The 21,378-nt window shown below is 36.6% G+C and overlaps 1 long non-coding RNA gene across 1 annotated transcript in view; it reads left to right on the top strand.

Moving 5' to 3' along the window:
- LOC128626102 (uncharacterized) overlaps window positions 1-21,378 on the top strand; it is a 221,519-nt gene that overhangs the window by 963 nt on the left and 199,178 nt on the right. The gene's annotated exons all lie outside the window — the stretch shown is intronic.

The raw sequence follows: 21,378 nt of genomic DNA, 5'->3' as shown, positions 1-21,378 counted from the left end.
CATGGGAGCTTGGAGAAGATTGGCTCCATGACATGGGGCCATACCTGCCCAGACTCACGATGGCAGCCCAGTAAACTTGGAATAATACAGGAATGCTGACAGGTATAACTGATTGTGGGAGGAGTTGAAAATGGGGATACAGAGGAAGATTGGCATGGGGGTTCAAACCCAGACACAGCAGCCATTGGAGAGAGAGCCACGAGGCTTTGCCAGAGTGAGGACCCCCTCTTGGCTTTGCCAGGAAAAGAGATCCACATGGTTTGGCCAGAGTCCAGACCCCTGCATCTCTGGTAGAGGAGGACCACATGGCTTTGGGGTGCTCCCTTTGGCCAAGTGACTTGGGAAGCAGGAGAGACTTTGCCTGGAAAATGGGTACAAACAACTCTTGCCATGAGATGGGCCACATGGCTTTGGATTAGTTAGAGATCCTGCCTTGACAGTGACACAGCTGATGGTGCCAGGAGCCTGGATCCTGGACATTTGCTTCTTTTCCTGAGTTACGGTGCCCTGAATTAGGATAGGGGGAGAAGGAAGCACTGTGTGCATCTGTGGGTATCCAAAAGGACTTTGATATTTTAAATGAAGATATTAGGTCACTACTTTAAGTCTGTATAGCATTAAATAAACATTTCCTTTCCTTTTCACAAATCTCTGGCACTGAGAGACATCTTTCCTATGGCAGTGGACAAGCCCAGTAGGGGGTTCTTTTGGTAGTAGTGTACTGTCCTCGGGCCCCCTGTGTTCTGTAACATTTGCACTGACTAAAATTCCTTTTTTCATAGTAGCCCAGATTGGGAATCCTGTTGGTGTTGAATTAAATTAATGCCAATGACCATAGGTTGATGACAGTAATAATATTTAAGAAATATTTTTATCAGTCAATATGCTATCATTCCGAATTTAATAATATTTTGTGGAGAAGAGAATAACAACTAATATTTGGCAAAAGGCAAATTGAAATGTGAGCTGAAAGGTCACACTCTAGAGTCAGTATCCTCAAAGAATGGACTCATAGTTGGAAATAAAATAAACATTTTTTTTACATCTTCTGACAGAACTTGGTTAATTCATGAAATGCTCTTTCTGCTGCTCAGCTCCTCTGTACTCACGCCATCTACCTATACTTCACATTGGGTTCTGTTTGGCTTCATTTTGAAGTTTTGAGAAACATTCCATGTAGACACATAGAAGGAACTCAGTAGCTGCCAATTTTTTAGACTCATAAATTATCTGTATGGAGTGTTTTTAAAATTCAGGATTTTGTTCTGGGCACTTATGTTTAGTAATGAAGCCTACATTTTGAGCACATAAAATGCTTTAAAGTTGGTAGTTATACTGGAATCACACATCCATGTGAAGTGTATTTTAATTATTCTGATTCAAGCTAAAAGTTTTTTTCTCTGATTTTCTATAGTATATATAGTTTTTGAATACCGTTTACTATTAGCTATTAATTTTAAGTCTGAGCTTTTCTGTTACTCATTAATTGAAGGCAGTGATCATATTTATTAAAAATATGATAAATATTATAGTGAAGACTACCACTTGTTAGTTGCCTTCTTATTACTAGTCTTTTGTTGAACCTGTAAATACCTTTTTATTTTACCTTTGAATTTCACAGCAAGGTACAATAGGTTGAAACCGAATGAATTTCTTTTATCATCTACTTGATGACAGGTTTTATGTAACATTTTTTCACCATTTACATTTAATTCTACCCTCAATGAAACTGAATACAACTAGAATTATAGGATTCCCAATTATGAGAGATAAAATATATGTCTGAAGTCACATGTTAACAAGTAGTAGCATTCATTCCCAGTACTTCACAGCGGTAGCAGCACTGTGTTGGAAAGAAGTAGCAACATATTAGGATGTAGTGGCCTGTTAAAGAAAAGAAATGCAAAGTGTCTCCTCCAATACATTCTATCAGAACTTTTGTGGCTCCAAAGATGTCCAGTTTTAAGTGCTTTTTCAAAAATGCAATGTGTCTTCTTTTTCTGTGGAGTAGTACTTAACATTAACTGAATTTAGGCAATCTATATTAATGTCTATTAACAAAAGTAGCTCCTTTAATATGATCTATTACATGGCTCATCAATTTTTATACTTTTCAGCAGAGTTTGGAGTCATGTGAGCTCTTGCAGCATTCACTTGTGTGTGTGTGGTTTGTTCTATTTCAATATATTTTTAATTTTTATTTACCTTGGTATTAACTATTGTGGGTTTTTAAACATTTATTGGGGTGACATTTGTTCATAGAATCATATAGGTTTCAAATGTTCATTTCTAGGATACATGACCAGTATGTTGCATTGTTTGCCCACCACCCTAAGTCAGATCATCTTCTGTCACTGTATATCTGGCCTCCTTTAAATATAAATTACTGTGTGTGCTATTTCTATGTTACCTGTTTACTCTTTTGGGGGGAGGTTTTCTGGCATGTTAGATCCTCAGATATCTTCCTAAATGTATTTAAGTTCAGACACAAAACAATAATTGAATAGTAATTATTAGACACTGTGGATCTTTTAAAATCACACATAAGATCATCAGTTTTATAGCACTAGTATAAACTTGTTTCAATGACATGTAAAATGGTAAAAGTGCTATTTTCTTACTATGGTTGACTTTGCCTTGTGAGTGTTGACAAAGCCATGCCTATGTGTATCAAAGCTATGCAATGCTGATCAAGGTTGATAAACATGAACAAACTGTAAAACACTATGGTGCTCATATTGATGTTCAGCTGTGCAGTTCATGTTACTTTGACTATGGTGGGCTCTTCTCATATGTGTGAAGCTGCTCCTTGACCACTATTCTCTGTCTTCCTCTACCATTCTTGGCTGCACGCAGAAATGTTCTGAAGCTGTACAAGGCAAATATGGTTAGATACAACCTGTTATTTTTCGTGATGTCATTGTCCAGAGAACTCTGTGGTATTAAATGGCCTTTAAGGCATTCACACCTGGAATACTTCATTGGTGTTTACTATTTATGACCATTCTTAGGTTTTTAAAAAATATTTTATTTACTTATTTTTAGAGAGAGGGTAAGGTAGGGAGAAAGAGAGGGAGAGAAACATCAATGTATGAGAGATACATGTATCTGTTGCCTCTCACAGAAAGCCCAACTAGGAACCTGGCCCGTATCCCAGGCATGTGCCCTGACTGGAAATCAAACCACAGTCTTTCAGTTCACCGGCTGGTGCTCAATCCACTGAGCCACACCAGCCAGGGCTATCCTTAGTTTTAAGAATTTAGCTGTTGTCAGGGTTATTGTGGGGTAGGAGTTCTGGGTAGGTATTCTGTCCTCCAAGTCTTAGTCCTGTTTTGCACCTTCACCAAAGTATTTGAAATCTAAAGCCACAATTTAATTAAATCTAATTAAAGATTGTGTTCAGGTGCTACGAAAATGGGAAGGGAATCCTAGTAGAACTTCTAAATAATTAAACTTCTGCTTAACTATTTTGGTGATTCTGGTGCTGAAAGACTGATGAGGGGAATTTTCAATAACAGAATATATGATTTTGATAAATTTTCAACAAAAGAAGTTGAATTTACTCTTCCAGATTTTTTTGCATTTTTAAAAATTTTATTTAATTATTTTTCAAGTACAGTTTTTTGTCTATTTCTCCCATCCCAGCCCCCCCTAACCTGTGCACCCCACCTCCCTCCCATTTCCACCCCCCTTAGTTCTCGTCCCTGTGTCCTTCCTATTTGTTCTTCCAAACCCCTCCCTTTTTTTCCTTTTAAATTCCCTTCCCTTTCCCCTCTGGTCACTGTCCCCTTGTTCTCTTTGCAACAACATGAATGGAACTGGAAAGCATTATGCTGAGTGAAATAGGCCAGGTGTTGAAAGACAAATACCATATAATCTCACCTCTAACAGGAAGCTAAACAACAAAACAAACAAGCAAGCAGAATAAAAACAAAGACACTGAAATACTCTTCCAGATTTTTAAATGAAGTCAGGATTTTTCTCCTTTTCAGTTTTGTAGCTGGTATTTTTAATATTTTTATTATAAATTTGGGAAAGTTTCTACATCAGCAGCACACACCCTGGCTTACCAACTAGTTTTTCCTCTAAAAAAATAAAAATAAGCCTTCAACTAGGCCAAAATTGTGAATTATAAAACAGATAACAATGAACATGAGGCATGATTTTATAGAAAAAAAAACCTAAGAATTTCATGAACTCCAAAGAAAGAAATTTTGAAAGTACAACTAGCCCTTGCTGGTGTAGCTCAGTGGGTTGAGTGCAGGCCTGTGAACCAAAGGATCATGGCTTGATTCCCAGTCAGGGCATATGCCTGTGTTGCAGGCCAGTTCCCAGCAGGAAACACATGAGAGGCAACCACACATTGATATTTCTCTCCCTCTCTCCTTCCCTTCCCCTCTAAAGATAAAGAAATAAATAAAATCTTAAAAAAAAAATAAAGTGCAACTAAAGGAGGGCATCATTGTGGGTATTAGTTTTTGCACTGCAGTATATGTTATTTTGTAATTGCATGTCTTTTAAATATTTCTCATTTAAATCAGTAAAAATTCAATTCACTCATAAAAAATGTGTTCTGATTTCAAAACCCATCCAGGAGCTTTGGAGGTAGAGAAATATTCTTTCCTGACATGTCAATGGCAAGGCTCTACTTTAAACTTCCATTGTTGTATCTCTTGGACTCAGTACTGGAAAACACAATCCTGAGGGCGATTCCATTCACACGTTGCCGAGAAACGAGAAACGTGGTGTCACCGAATAGAGTGAAGCAAAGTGCGCAACAAGCCACCTGATTTTGTGTGGCAGAGACTGAAATAGAAAACTGAAAAGGAGGAAGGATTTCATTTCACTCCAGTAATTCAAGTGAAAACATAAATGGTCTCATTCAGTTTCATGTACGGAAATCAAGACCACAGAGGGTGACAGAAATCAAGTGACAAAGACTTTCCCCACCTGCTGTAACTAAGAGCAAAACAGTTTTATACTATTTTTGAGGAGCATGCTACAAAATATTATTGAAGATCTGTAGATGTGAAGTAGTTTAATCATTTAGGGTTCACATTCTAAGGAAAGTGAATAATTTAGCAAAACAGAGGGCTTTTATCTCTTCTAAATTAATTTTATTTTTATTTTTCAACTTGGAAAAGGGAGTTTTTTGTGCTACTGTGATAAGTAACTTTGTATACATAAATATATTATCCAAATAATTTATACTACAGAAGCCGCTTGCCTTGAGACATCCACATTATCAGCTCGTTTTTCTTTTTCTATTTACTATTGAATTTTAAAACAACCAATGTGGCTGTTCCTTGAAAACCATACAGTGTATACAATTTTGGTTGCTCTTTTTAGTATTGCTGTTATTCTACTCCTGGGTAAATTCTACACTTCCAGGGCATGTGTGTTATACATTTTAGTCATGATATTCATTGACTATTCAGTTTTGTTACTAATTTGTTTTTACTTAGAATTTTGTTACTAATAGGTCTTTACTTAGAGTTGTCCCTTCACTAGATTGTGGGTTTGTTATGCTCTCTGATAGACTTACAACAATGCAGAATTTGAAGACTCCACTCGTTAAGGCAAAGGCATTTCTAAAACAATCTCCTAAATTCTGGCAGAATTTAAATTTCAGAAAGCAATTTGGCCCCTTGATTTTGGGGAGAGATTTATGTTTTAATTTATGTTAATATTTTTATCTCTTAAAGAAAACTGTGCACAGAGTGTGAAGGTCAACATTTTTAAAGCGATTTGAACAAAAAAATCTGTATATGCAATATTATTCAGTTCTTTCCACTAGAGATTCTAAAGATTTGTACTTCTTTTATTGTTATGTATATTTTTCCAATTTATCAGTCTTAGATATTTATGTATCACCTTTATTTTTTTTAGTGTTGACTATTTAGCTCTCTTTACTTACATGTTCTTTTTCTTTCCTATTTCACAATGTCTTATTAAATCAATATTCAGTGTTTCTATTGATATGATTGGATACATATCCACCACTGAACCAAATGGCATTTATAGTGTTAATACATATGGTGTCTGTCCAGGAAAGGTCCAACTATTGTTACTATAATGAAAACAGTTTGTGTAACATCAGTGCAAACTGGCAGTCAAGGAAAGTGGACTGGAATGCACATGCGTGAACAATGTCCTTTCACTGTTCATCTTTTTTATCTTCTTTTTCTTAGATAAGTCCCTTTAACATTTCATATAATAAGGGCTTGGTGATGATGAACTCCTTGAATTTGATCTTATCTGAGAAGCACTTTATCTGCCCTTCCATTCTAAATGAAAGCTTTGCTGGATAGATCAATCTTGGATGTAGGTCTTTGGACTTCATGACTTGGAATACTTCTTTCCAGCCCCTTCTTGCCTGGAAGGTCTCTTTTGAGAAATTCACTGACAGTCTGATGGGAACTCCTTTGTAGGTGACTGTCCCCTTATCTCTTGCTGCTTCTAGGATTCTCTTCTTCATTTTAATCTTGGCTAATATAATGATGATGTGCTTTGGTGTGTTCCTTCTTCGGTCCAACTTCTTTGGGACTCTGAGCTTCCTGGATTTCCTGGAAGTCTATTTCCTTTGCCAGATTGGGGAAGTTCTCCTTTATTATTTGTTCAAATAAGTTTTCCACTGGTGGCTGTTCCTCTTCCCCTTCTGGTACTCCTATAATTCGGGAAACCAATAGTAATGAAAAGGAAACTGGGACTCAAATCAAAGGAGTGGACCAGAAGGAGAAAAAAATGACCAAACAGAAAAGGATGAAGAAACAAGAATGCCTTTTATTTCTAAATGATATCTTTGCTGGGTAGAGCAATCTTGGCTGTAGGCATTTGCTTTCTATGACTGAATATTTCTTGCAAATGCCTTCCAGCCTGCAAAGTTTCTTTGAGAAATCTCCTAACAGCATTATGGGAACTCACCTGTAGGTGATTAACTGCTTTTCTCTTGCTTCTTTTATGATTCCCTCTTTATTGTTAACCTTTAGCATTTTAATTATGATGTGTCTGGGAGTGGGCCTCATTTTATCCATCTTGTTTGGGACTCTCTGTGGTTCCTGGACTTGCATTTCTATTTCCTTCACCAAATTAAGGAAGCTTTCTTTCATTATTATTTTTTTCAAACAGAGTTCCAATTTCTTGCTCTTTCTTTTCTCCTTATGCCACTCCTGTGATGAGAATGTTGGAACACTTGAAGTCGTCCCAGAGGATAAATACAATATGCTTTTTTGGGGGGAGGGGGGAATCTTTTTTCTTCTTGTTCTGATTGGTTGTTTTTTGCTTTCTTATATTCCAAATAATTGATCCAATGCTCAGTTTCATCCACTCTACAGTTGTTTCCCTGTAAATTGTTCTTTATTTCAATTAGTGTTCTTCATTTCTGACTGGATCTTTTTTTATGCTGTTGAGGTCCTCACCAAGTTCCTTGATCATCCGTATAACCAATGTTTTGAACTCTGTACCTTATAAATTGCTTATCTCTATTTTGTTTAGTTCTTTTTTTTTTGAGTTTTGATCTGTTCTCTCATTTAGGTCATGTTTGTCTATTCATTTTGGCAGCCTCCCTGGGTTTGTTTCTATGTATTAGGAAGAGCTACTATGACTCCCTCTCTTGGTAGCATACACTAATGCAATAGGTGTCCTGCTGGGTCCAGTGGCACAGTCTCCACTATCATCCAAGCTGGCTACTTGAGGTGTGCCCTCGTGTGCGCTGAATACACCCTCCTCTTGTAGTTGGGCCTCAGTTGCTGTTGGTAGATTAATGGGAGGAAATTACCCAGACCAGTAAGCTGCAAAAATTGTCTGTGAGCACTGACCACAAACCTCTGTCCTTCTTGGAGGATGAACTGTGCAGGAGCAGGTGGTGGTGCTCATGGTCTATAGTTGTTCACTGGTGCATAGGCCTGAGGTTTCCCAGGTGGTGCAGGCCATGGTCAGCACCCACCTGTGTTTTACCTGGGACCACTCTGCCTGAGCGATAAAGCAATCTGAGATGGCTGCTACTTGTGCTGTGCTTAGAGGTTCCCAGGTGAAGCCAAGCTGTGAATCCTGGCTGGCAGTTTCCAGTGTCAAGCCCGGGGCAACTTAGCAAGTGGTACAGGGGCTGGGGGCTCACTGAGGTTGTCTGTTGCTTGTGTGAAAGGGTTTAGGAAATTGTGAAGCATGATCCAAGACCAGTTTTTCATATGGAAAAGCCACTGTTAACAGCTGTAAGTTGGCTGGGATAGCACCTCAGGATATCTCCGTGGTGTGGCAAGCAGTGTTAGCCAGGTTGTTGGAGTCTTGGATAATGGCCTCTGCCTGCCATTCTGTCTGGGAGAAAGCTGTCCTCCAGCACTTGCCTGATGCCAGACACTCCAATTCCTCCTGGTATGCCACTGATGCCTTTCAAGCTCTTAACCTCTGTGCTGGAGCTCAGAGGGAGTGAGTATGAGTAAGGCCATGATCGGTTATTTAAGGGGATCTGCTTGGGGCTCCAGAAGTTTCTTCCACCAGTTCAATCCCTGCTGGTTTCTGTAGCCAGAAGTTATGGGGAGTTATCTTCCCAGCACTGGTACCCTGGGCTGATTGGCCTGAAGAAGGGCTGGGGCTCTTTGTTCCTGAGATATCTGAATTTTTAAAAAGATTTTATTTATTTGTCTTTAGAGGAGAAATGAAAGAGAGAGGGAGAGAAATATCAGTGTATGGTTGCCTCTCATGTGTCCCTGCTGGGAACTGGCCTACAACTTAGGCATATGCCCTGACTGGGAATCAAACTGCAATCCTTTGGTTCCCAGGCCTGTGGTCAATCCACTGAGCTACACCAGCCAGGGCAGATATCCAAATTTTTATCCACCTCACATAGATGTGGGACCAACTTGTTCTGTGTTTCTGCCCATCACACCAGTCTGGATGGATACGATTTTTTTAAGTCTATAGTTGTCAGACTTCCAGCCAACTCAATTTGTGATGGTTGTAATGTAATTTAGTTGTCATTTTCATGTGGTTGTGCAAGGATGTGAGCCATGTTTATGTATGCCCCTTTTTTTGTTTTATTTTCCTAGTTTTAGTAGTTGACCTCTTCTGCATTTGCCTAATTTTCTGTGAACATGGCATTTTACTTGTTCAAATATTAGCAATATTATTTCAAAATGCTTCAATTCAGTACTCTATCAATAATTTCTTTTTCCTTCTGGTATGTTTTCAGACCATGTAGTTGTCTTACTCCCAAAAGGAATGGTTGTTCTTTATGCTAAAACTCTCATCTTTGGTGTTTTCTTTTGTCCCTCTCCCGCATGGGAGGATGAGCAAATGTCCACCAGAACTGGACCATATGGCTGGTCACATGGGCACCCATCTTACACAAGATGCTCCCTTTTTTCCTTTTTCAATAATGACTTCATTATGTTGAGTCATGTTCTCCTTATACTTTCATTAAGTGGCACATAAAAGCTAAACTTTTTGAATAAATATATTTATTCCCTAATCAATTGGTTTATCAAACTCCAGGTTCTCAGAATTGTAAAGGCAGTTCTACATTGTCATCTGGTCTTCAGCATTGCTAGTGCCAAGTGGGATATTATTCTCATTCTCAAAATTCACATTTTGAATATTTTTTCTCAGAGAGTTTTTACAATTTTCTGTTTATCTTTCCCCTTCTTTTTATTCTAGTACTCAATAGGCCTTCATATTTATAAATGTGAGTTTTAGTTGTGGAAAGTTTGCTTGTATTATACCTTTAAATATTCTTCTCTCATTTCTTCCTTCCATGTTAATTATGCTATTTCTTGGCTGTTGAATTTGCTGGAATATTTTCCTTATTTTTAATCTCTTGCCCCAGTTTTCATTGTTTCATCATTCTATTTTAACTTCTTACTGATTTCCTCAAACTTATTTTCAATGATTTATTTAACTTATAATCCAGTTATAATAATTTAATATGCAAGAGTTGTTTTTGCTAAATATTTATTTTATAGTATTATATTCTTTTTATTTATTTAATGTAGCTTATGGAGTTATAAATTATTGTTTTATCATATAAGGATGTATTCCTCTTTTTTTCTGTGATTTTTTTCCTCTGGGTTTATTTTTTGTTTTGTTTTTCTTTCCTTCTTCTTCTATATATGATAACTTTCTCATACAGCTTATGACTTTTAGATGTCCATTCATATTTATGAGTGAGGCATGAAAGAGCTAATTAGACTCTCGGAGTCACAGTCAAGTTTGCCAGTATCTGGAGGTCTTTTCTCTGTGGCAATTGTTTTCTAGAAAATTGACATCTGGTCAGCCCCATGTAATTTCTGAGGTCCAATGCATACTGAAAATGCAGAGCTCCTTTGTCGAAAACTTAAGAATTTCAAGACAGCAATAGCAAGTGATAAAAAGTAAACATATTATACTACTTACATAACTTTTATAATTTTTTTATTTAGTTATTTTTCAAGTACAGTTTTCTGTTTATTTCTCCCATCCCAGCCCACCCCTCCCCCATGCACCCCACCTTCCTCCCATTTCCACCCCCCTTAGTTATTGTCCCTGTGTCCTTTATACTTATTCCTCTAAATCCCTCCCATTTCTTCCCCTTAAATTCCCTCCCCTCTCCCCTCTGGTCACTGTCCCCCTGTTCTCTAAATGCCAACAATAGCAGAACATTAAATTAAGTGTGGTCTTTCTAACCACATGGTCCTATGAGATGCACAAATCACAAACCCATGAGGATATTCGCTTGACCCTCAATGTTTGGCAATGAACATTTTTTTGGTTTGTTCTAGACTTTCAATTAATTCCCCATTTTTTAGCCCTGTGCCTCTTTATGCCCTCTGCATTTTTCTTTGTTTTAAAGCTCCTCTTCAATTTCTACTGGAAACAAGGATACATTCCCTGGAATGGGGTGGTGTGTTTCCCAGTAGAGTGGTAAGAGGTTGTCACCATGGTGCTCATCCTCTCTGTACATAGACATTTCACATGCTATTCCCATTTCATCCTTCACCTGAAATTCTTTCTGGAAACTTTCAGGAGTCTCATGAGTATTTGTTTTGTCCTTTTGATTTCCTCATTTAAAGAACTTGCTTGTAATTTTTTCCCCATTCTCTTAAATAAAAATGATCCCATTCTTTTATCTTAATCTTTCAAGATTTGTTGGAATCTATTGTCTGTGGTTGCCTTGTCTCCTTTTCTTTGTTCTTGCCATTTTATAACTTGTTTTGCTCCTTTGTCTCATTCACTGTGGTGCAGAAAAGATGAAGAAGCCTTTTGTATGTCTAGTCTTCCACCACTCAGTAATTATCAATGAAATATTATGTTGAAATTATATTTAAAATTTTTTGTTTAATCTTTATTGTGTTTTTCCATTACCATTTAGTGCCCTTATACCCTCCTGCCCCCATCAATCACCACACTGTTGTCCATGTCCATGAGTCTTTTTTCCTTTTTGCTCAATCCCTTAACCCCCCTAAACTTTCTGCCCACTTGTAGCGGTCATTCTGCTCTCCCTATGAGTCTAACCCTAATACCCTTGTTAGTTCGGTTTCTTCATTAGATTCCACATATGAGTGAAATCATGTGGTATTTGTCTTTCACTGACTGGCTTATTTCACTTGGCACAATGTTCTCTAGGTCCACCCATACTGTAACAAATGTAAAATTTTCTTCTTTTTTTATGGCTAGTTGTATTCTGTTGTGTAAATATCCCATGGTTCTTCTATGCACACATATTGATGAATACCTGGGCAGCTTCCATATCTTAGCAATTGTAAATAATGCTGTCATGAATGTAAGGGAACTTATGTTCTTTTGAATTAGTGTTTGGGGTTCCTTTGAATATATTCCCAGAAGTGGGATCACTGGGTCAAAAGGCAGGTCCATTTTTTTAATTTTTTGAAGTATCTCTGTACTGCTTTCCACAGTGGCTGCACCCCTACAAACAGTGCAAACAGTTTCCCCTTTCTCCACATTCTTGTCAGCACTTCTTGTTTGTTGATTTGTTGATGATAGCCATTCTGACAGGTGTGAGATGATATCTCACTGGGGTTTTAATTTGCATTTCTCTGATGATTAGTGATGTTGAGCACCTTTTTATGTGTCTATCGGCCATCTGCATGTCCTCTTTGTATAAACATCTTTTCAGGTCCTTTGTCCACTTTTTAAGTGGGTTGTTTAGGTTTTGTTGTTGTTGCTGCTGAGTTTTGTAAGTTCTTTATACATTTTGAATATTAACCCCTTATTGGATACATCAGTGACTATGTTCTCCTATTCTGTAGGTTGTCTTTTTATGTTGTTGATGATTTTCTTTGCTGTGCAAAAACTTTTCAGTTTGATATAGTCCCATTTGTTTATTTTTTCTTTTGTTTCCCTTGCATGGAGAACAAAAATGTTGCAACCAGCAATGTCCAAGATTTGCTGCCTATGTTTTTTCTACGATTTTTGTGTTTCAGGACTAATATTTAAGTCTTTGATCCATTTTGGATTTATTTTTGTGTGTGGTTTAAAAAGGTGGTCTAGTTTCATATTTCTGCACAAATCTGTCCAATTTTCCCAACACCATTTACCGAATAGACTATCTGTAACCCATTGTATGTGCTTACTTCCTCTGTTGAGTATTAACTAACTATAAAGTTGTGGGTTTACTTCTGGGCTCTCTATTCTGTTTCATTGATATATGTATCTGCTTTTATGCCGGTACCAGACTGTTTTGATTACTATGGCCTTATAGTGTACTTTGGCATAAGGTAGCATGATTCCTCCAACTTTGTTCTTTCTCAGGATTACTGTTGCTATGTGGGGGCTTTCATGGTTCCATATACAATTTTGATGTATTTTTCTAGTTCTATGAAGTCCATTATTGGAATTTCAATATGAATGGTGTTGAATAGATAGATAGATTGCTTTGGGTAATGTGGATATTTTAATGATGTTAATTTTTCCTAGCCATGAATATAGTATGTACTTCCACTTATATATATCTTCTTTAATTTTTTCAGTGACTTGTAATTTTTTGAGGACAGCTCTTTTACATCCTTGGTTAGGTTTATTCATAGTTATTTTATTCTTTTTGAAGCAAATATGAAGAGTATAGTTTTCTTAATTTCCCTTTTTGTTAGTTTGTTGTAGGCATATAAAATGCAACTAATTTCTGGATATTAATTTTGTATTCTACTACTTTGCTGAATTCATTTATCAGTTCTAGTAGCCTCTTGGTGGAATATTTGTGTTTTCTATGTAGAATATCATGTCATCTACAAATAATGACAGTGTTACCTCTGTCTATCCAATTTAGATGTCTTTATTTCTACTTCATGTCTGATTGCTGTGACTAGGACTTCCAGTGCTATGTTGAATAAGAAAGGTCAAAGTGGACATCCCTGTCTTGTTCCTGATCTTAAAGGGAATGCTTATGGTTTTGGCCCACTGAGTATGATGCTGGCCATGAATTTGTCATAATATGGCTTTTATTCTGTTCATGTAAGTTCTCTCTGTTCAGGTTTTACTAAGAGTTTTTATTATAAATGAATGTTGGGTTTTATCAAATGCTTCTGCATCTATTGATATGATCATGTGATTTTTATCATTTGTCTTGTTTACATGGTGCATCACAGTTATTAATTTGTGAATGTTGTACCAACCTTGCTCATGGAGTAAATCCCACTTCTGGGTGTATGATCTTTTTAATGTATTGATGAATCTGGTTTGCTAATATTTTGTTGCTGATTTTAGAATCTTTATTCATAAGGGATATTGGCCTATATTTTCTTTCTTTCTTTTTTTTTTTTGGTAGTGTCTTTATCTGGTTTTGGAATTAGGATAATCCTGGCCTCATAAAGTGAGTTTGGGAGCCTTCCTTCCTCTTGAATTTTACAAGATAGTTTGAGAAAGAGAGGTGTTACTTCTCAGAATGTTTGGTGAAATTCACCTGTGAAGCCATATGGTCCAGGGCTTTGTTTGTTGGGAGTTTTTTTATTAGTGCCTCAATTTCAGTAATGTAATTTGTTTATTCAGATTCCCTGATTCTTGCTGACATAGTTTTGGAAGATTGTATATTTCTAGGGATTTATCTATTTCATCTAGGTTGTCCAGTAGTTTGGCATCTAGTTGTTCATAATATTTATTACCATTTTTTGTATTTTTTGATGTCAGTTGTTATTTCTCCTCTTTCACTTCTGATTTTATTTCTCTGAGTCCTCTCTCAGTGTGATTAAGGGTTTGTCAGTTTTGTTCATATGACATTTTGTTTATTTATCTTTTGTTTCATTTTTTAAGATTCTTTGTTTATTTCTGCTCTGGTTTATTTCTGCTCTATTATTTCTTTCCTTCTACACCCTTTGGGGTTATTTGTTGTTCTTTTTTAAGTTCCTTTAAGTATAAAGTTGGATTGTTTATTTGAGCTTTTTCTTCTTTTTTTTTGAGATAGGCCTGTCATGATGATATTTTAAATAAATACATTAAAAATAAGGGTCTCTTTAGTAATATCATTTAACAGTAACATGATATATACTATAACTAAAGCAATAATATAAAGAATAAACTTTGTTATGAAAAGTAGGTATAAATTGAATAAAATAAGAATTCAGGATTGAGGGAGCATACTAAAAATTAATTGAAATAAATATGTCTTTAACCATCTTTCAAAACAACATGTCAGCTCTGCCTCAAGGTTCATGCACACATTACTTTTGTCTCTCCTTAGTGAAGGGAATAAATGAGAGAATTTATAAAAGTCTTTCAGCTGACTAACTTAATGTCCTAATTTTTACTACAGGCTTTAAGGACTTAGTGATGTTGTGGCTAATGAGTAAATGAGGTGCAACCAAAACCTCTGTGAAACTTAGGAATGGAGGAGAGTGAGAATCAGGATAAATAGCATTATTTCAAATGAACATTATCCTTGTTTGGTGATTTTCTTTTCTAAATTTCATTAAGATCAACATTATTCTTATTTTATTTTATTTTTAAAATCATTTTTATTGATTATGCCAGCTATTCCGGTTGTTCTGATTTTTCCCTATTTGCTAACTCCACCCAGCACCGCCCACTCCCTCAGGCAACCCCCACACCATGGTTCATGTTCATGGTTCATGTGTGTAAGTTCTTTGGCTACTCCATTTCCTATACTGTACTTTACATCCCCATGACTATTCTGTAACTATCTATTTGTACTTCTTAATCCCCTTACCTCTTCATCCATTTCCCTACAGTTCCCTTTTTTATACAACAGAAATAGTCTCATGGCCTGATATTTTAAAATATATTCCTGCACAGAGACTGAAATTATTTCTTTCTAAATATCCACCTATAAACCTTTACTGTAGTCCCATTAGATTGCTGTAACATATCCCAGTCGAGGGATTTCTTGAAAATCCATTGAAAACATATCACTTGGAACTTGTCACTTAACACTCAGGAATGCGGGAGGGCATTGAGTGTATGAATGTAGTGTTTTATTGGATGGGGAGAGGTCGCTGGTGAGCATAGAGTGCAATATCGTTCATGTGTGTCTTATGTCAGGAGTTGCCTTAAGATGAAGGAAGCAGGTTACTATTGGAGGATAAATAAAATAAAGCCTTAATTTGTTTCAAGTCTCCTCATAAGAACCAGGAGAAATGTTTCACCTTTATGTCTAGCATGTCTTTATTTCACTCATTCTTCTAATGCATTTTCAAATATTCCAAGTTATTATAGATCTTTAGACAAATAACAGGCATTTGTTTCCATGAACATTTACATTGCTACATTCTTGATGTATTTTAATCTTAGCAGAAAGACATGGCAAGGAAGTAAGGGTTCCAGCCTGAAATCAGAAAGACTTAGGTCTTGAGTCTTGGCTTACCACTTACTAGAAAAGGAACATCAGGTAAATGATAATTGTATCCTAAGCCATTTTTTCAAAATTATTTGCATATGGGAATTACCTAGGAGTTTACAAATATATATCATTAGTACTCACTCCAGGTGAAGTAAATCATAACTTCTGGGGTTGGGGCTTGGCCTCACAGAGTCTCCTTGGTCACTCTAACATACAACAAAGGTTGAGAACTGTTGTCTCTAAGACTCTTTATCTGTAAATGGGTATAATAATAGCACCAGTATTGTAGGGTTACTTAAAGAATTAAGTGAGGAAAATGCACACAAAAGACATGATTCTGAAATATTATAAATAATCTCTCCCTCTCCCTGGAAGAATTATAAATACAATTTAAATATATATTGTACCCTTCTTGTTCACTTTTCCATGCTCTGCACATAGAAAGCACTTTGTGTGGGTTCAGTGAATGTCTTTGAGAAGGGGAGGGAGGCATTGTAAGGTTGCTCAGCCTCAGAAACCTCTATGAAGAAACAAACAAACAAAGATATTGACCAGGTTCTGCTGTAGAATCTTTTTTTCCTAAATGATTATACCTAGCTATTATTTTTTCCAGCTGATACACAACTTTGTCCTACATATACCTGAATCTGTCTTCCAATGTACTTACAGAATTTTAAAACATATCTCCCTCCTTCCTCTCCTTATTCCCTCTGCCTCTTCCTTCCTCTCATCTTTCCTTCATTCTTTTCCTTTCCTCTCCTTTTCCTTCTTATCCACCCTCTCATATCTTTGTCATAGACAACCACTCTTAAAACTTTTGGTTCCAGGCAGTCATTATGGATTTGTCTTCTGAGTAGCAGTATTCTCCTTCCTTGTACTTCACTGCTACGTAAGAGTAGTTGACTACCCAGACTTGCAAATGGCAAAACAAAGCAGGTTATAACTCCAACATTCACACTGTTCTCTTTCCATAGAGCCAAGTTTAATATTATTCATTAAATAATATGTTATGCATTCACTCCACTAATATATGTTGGCATCGTTACCATGTGTTAGGATTTTTATTGATAGTAAAGAGAACAAACATACACCTGGCCTCAGATAAGGACACAGCCTGTGGAAGTTTCAATAAATGAGCCAATTGTCATTGCACAGTGTGATATGTGCTGCAGGGAAATATCAAGTGCCCTCCCATGCACTGAGGAATGCACATGGCCAGGGTCTTAGCTCAGCCTAAGGTACTTGGGAGGCAGGGCCTGGGTTTTGCCATCTGAGCTGTGGTTTAAAGAAGGAAGGTAGGAGTTTTGTGAGCAGTAAAGAAAGGGTAAGGGAGTTAAGATATGGTTCCGTATTCTGGAATGTGAGGAGATTAATGAGAAATGTGCTGAAGAATTTATGGGAAGCCAGGTTTAAGGAGCCTGGGATTTATTCTTAGGACACAGGAGAATCCTGAAAAACTGCTTAAATAACATGAATAATATATAATAAAATTTCCTTGAGAATATTTTCCTGTTAATGTGAGAAAAATTAAGAAGGACAGTTGATAACAGGCAAGGAATATGCAGAAAAATAGATCAAATATGATATCATATTTAAGCCAACCAAATATTATCTCACCTTTAATATTTTAATAGCAAAAATTACTGAATTCCTGCTATATGCCAGACATTTTTTGAAGAACCATACACATAATAGCAACCATCTAATGTAGATTCTATTATTATTTTTTTTTATTTGAGAGATTGTAACTAGCTGTAGTTAACTGCAGATATGGAGGCCATGCTACTTGAGGTCAAAGCTTCCCTCCAGCGCTGATTTTCTGTGTGACTTTGGACAAATTATTTGATTTACATAAATAGACATATTTGATAGTGTTTTTGTGGCAGTTTAGGATTTCTTCAACCCATACCTGTACTTGTCCTTGTTCATTGGATCTTAATAAGATAATGAAAAGGGGTAGTAAATAATAGCAAGAACAATGGATGTTCAAATCTGAGCGAAGTCAAACTCTGTTGCTTCATCAAAGAGTTAAATAAGCCTTAAACATAAACTAGATGAAATGAGTTGCCTCTGAGCACGGACTTTGGAGGTTGGAACAGGTTAAAGCAGTAGAATGGCACAGGAAGCAGGAGAGGGGAGTAGATGTATTCCCTGTGCCTTTTGTGTGAAGGGGAACTTTATTTTGATTATAAAACAACTACGCAGAAACTGCATGTGCCTTTTTAACCACTGCTATTACTGTTTCTCAATTGCATGACCTTCTGCTGATCACTAAACCTTCTCTTGACCATAATTTCTTCCTTCAAAGTTAGATAAAGAATAGTATCAAATGCATAAGATACTATGAAGATCAAGTGAATTAATAAATGTAAATTAATTAGTGCTGGCTTACAGGCCACTATGTATGTTATCTATCACCATCACTATTTTATCATAACTGTTACTATCACTATTAACATCTTCTTTTGATTTCATGTAGTGGCATGTTTACTTAAGAGTAAATTACGTATAATTGTAATCTCAAGCTTTGAAAACATTAGGACCACAGGCAAGTGTATACTATCTTTGTTTGCTGAACTGTACATATTGTCGGACTTGCTTGAATCAAAGTACGGTTTTAATTCCAGTCAAGGAGAGCTTCTACACTGTTACAAATAGTACTCGGGAGAAGTAATCAGCCATAATAAGTAGCAGTTACAGTGCACATCTCTTTTCTGTGGACGACCACCATCTCCAGTGTTCTCACTTGGAGAATGTTATGCCAACAGTAGATGTTTTTAAAGCACAATTCAGGAACTTAGGTTCATGGTGTTAGAAATAAGCTTCATGAAAAAATATTGAAGGAACAGTGCTCATTGAAAATGATTCCTGTACTCCTGTTGTCTAACCTAGAATATGAAATGAATGGTGGTTGGTTTTTGTTCTTTTTCTTGGAAAAGGAAAGATCTCTGAGTGATATAATTATAATATGACAAAGAAATCAAGCATTTTTAGTTGGTTGAGAGGGGTGCTTGGGAAGGCAATCTTCGGGCTGCACACAGAACACTCTTGGGAGAATATGAAAGAATATAATGCCTTTGAGTTTGAGACACTCAGCTGGATAATGAAGACAGAGATTCTTTAAATTGTGACATGGGTAGGATTTTGCACCTGTGCTTGACTGGTTGCTGAATTTAGAACAAGAGTTTTACAGGGCAGGGTAGTGTAGGATTTTCAGCACCCAGAAGAGATAGGATAAAAGAACTTGCAGTTTTATGAGATTAGGTTATTTTTTTCCAGTATTGTGGCCTTTACTAGAAATAAGTGACACAAAATCAAAGATAAAACACATGTTTATATTGAGCAGCTTAATGCTACAGAAATGGTAACCAGCTTCAACACCCACACACACACATACACACACACACACACAAAACCCCTGATATTATTTAAATTTAAGTGAAGGAGAAGGGAACTGAGAATAAAACAACATAAAGTAAAAAAAAAAAAAAAGACTGAGTGGCTGGGATGAGTCTCTGACTCCCATCAACATATTCTTCTGTAAGGGAGAGTTAGACATTAAGAGATGATTTAAGACAATTATAAAGCCCTGGAGAGGTTGGGATCAGAAAACTATGAGTTTCACAGTGGAGTGGAGTGGGGTGATGTTCTGTATGACTCAGAAAGTTGCCACTGGCATTGACCATTCTCCTTCAGTATAGAAAAGAATGAGCAACTGCTCTGGAGTCCACCAACCAAGAAATCCTTTCTTACTGTTTTAGAAAGTGGTGAGTATAACAAAGGAATGGTGCTGGAAAATTGACATTGGCTCTAGACCAAAGCCAGTAAACTACAGAGATTGAAAGTGAACACTGAGTTTGAGATATATCACAGAAGTTTCAAGCACTTTTAAATTGATTAGGGGCTCAGTCAAAATATATGAGCAAGAATTATCAGAAATTAATGCAAAATGATACTGGATAGTGAATAGCAAGTTACTACCACTTTTATCCATTGGAGTGGTGCTTGATCTATGTCCCTGTACAATAACTTATAGAGTTATAGTTCATTTTATTAACTACAGATTCCATCAATCTGTGGTATAGTGTGCTGAATTTTTAACAGAAGAGACTCTGGAGGCTACTTAATATTGCCTCTTCTACAAAGGTATGTCATGAACTGGAAGGCATGATTGAGTAAATGCTCTATTTGAGATAAGCTAACCTTTGTTTTTCATGCTGCATACTACTGCCTCTATGAGGATGGGTAGCATCTCTCCATAACTGCAAACAGAGCCCTATGAAAAACAGCAGGAAGAGCTACACACAGTTTTGTGAAACATTTATGGCAAATTTGATCTTAGAAATTCCTAACTTCTCAAGTGTTTTTAAAAGTGTAGTTACAAGATGGAAGTTTTTTCTATCTTTATAAGATAGAGATGATCTTTTAAAATGGAAATTGTGCTTAATAAAGTAAAAATAACCCAGACCTTTCAAGAGTAGTACAGAATGATTGCTTTCACTAGATCATTTTTTTCTAAAAAGAGCATAATAAAGAACTTTTAATTAATGCCATTAGCACATAGCCTGGCAGGTACTATGGGTCACTGAAAGTAGAAATACGTAATAAATCTTGTAAAATTGGAATGCATGTAGATAAAAGAATAATGAAGAAACAGACTCTTGATAAATCTAAGACTGATCACTGCATCTTCACAAGGCCAAGGTGCTCTGGGATGGCTTTGCAGCAAAAACGGTTTTAGTTTCAGATTTAAAGAGCAGGTATAGCAAGATAGCCATTGAAGAAAAGGAGGCCTGTCTTTAGAACCCCTACATGTATAGAACTGAATGCAGATTTGATCATCGATATTGACATGCACAAAACTAAATTATGGATATTACTTCCAAAAATGGTTCCTCCTACATCTTTATATCTGTACATTGCAACTCTAGCTTATTTGCTCAGGTCAAAACTTTGATCATCTTACCTCCTCTGCAAGTTTCCCCTGATCCATACCACAGCCATCCTATGCCTGAATTATTCCAGTACCTCTTTATACGTGGCCTTTCTGGATCTGTCCTTGTCCACAGTGGCATTCATTAGGACATTTGCTATTGTCACTCCTCTCACACCTGCCACATACTAATAGAAATCAACTTTTCTTCCCACTTAAATTGATATTTTGGTCATGTGATCTTTTTTGTCCAGTGAGGTGTATAAGAACTTGTATGTACACTTTCTGGGTAATAGCTTTAAGGAACAGTGTAATTGATGCAACAGCCATAACCCATTCATTAGGATTCCTGTTATGAGACCCTTATATTCTGGGTAAATATGTAGGATCAGGGAAAAATCATTTTTGTTGCTTTAAACCACTAAGACTTTCACCTTGGCTTTACTTTGCCTACTCTGAAAAAGAGGTTGTTCCAGGAGATACCAGATGAACAGAAAAAAAACCCCAACTATGTAACATCGGTTATGGTGATGAGTGGTAGGTGTCAAGGAAATATTATCTGAGCCTGAATGGACAATGATTCATGTTATGTGGTGGTAAAACTCTAACCTGTGCTAACATGGTCATTGGGCTTGTAGCTTCACACAAGAGAATAAGCAACAGCATT

The sequence above is a fragment of the Artibeus jamaicensis genome, unplaced genomic scaffold (assembly GCF_021234435.1).
Source record: "Artibeus jamaicensis isolate MK-2021 breed Jamaican fruit bat unplaced genomic scaffold, CSHL_Jam_final scaffold_286, whole genome shotgun sequence".
Lineage (NCBI taxonomy): Eukaryota > Metazoa > Chordata > Mammalia > Chiroptera > Phyllostomidae > Artibeus > Artibeus jamaicensis.
The sequence above is the reverse complement of the archived record's forward strand: the minus strand, read 5'-3'. Positions and strand labels throughout refer to the sequence as shown.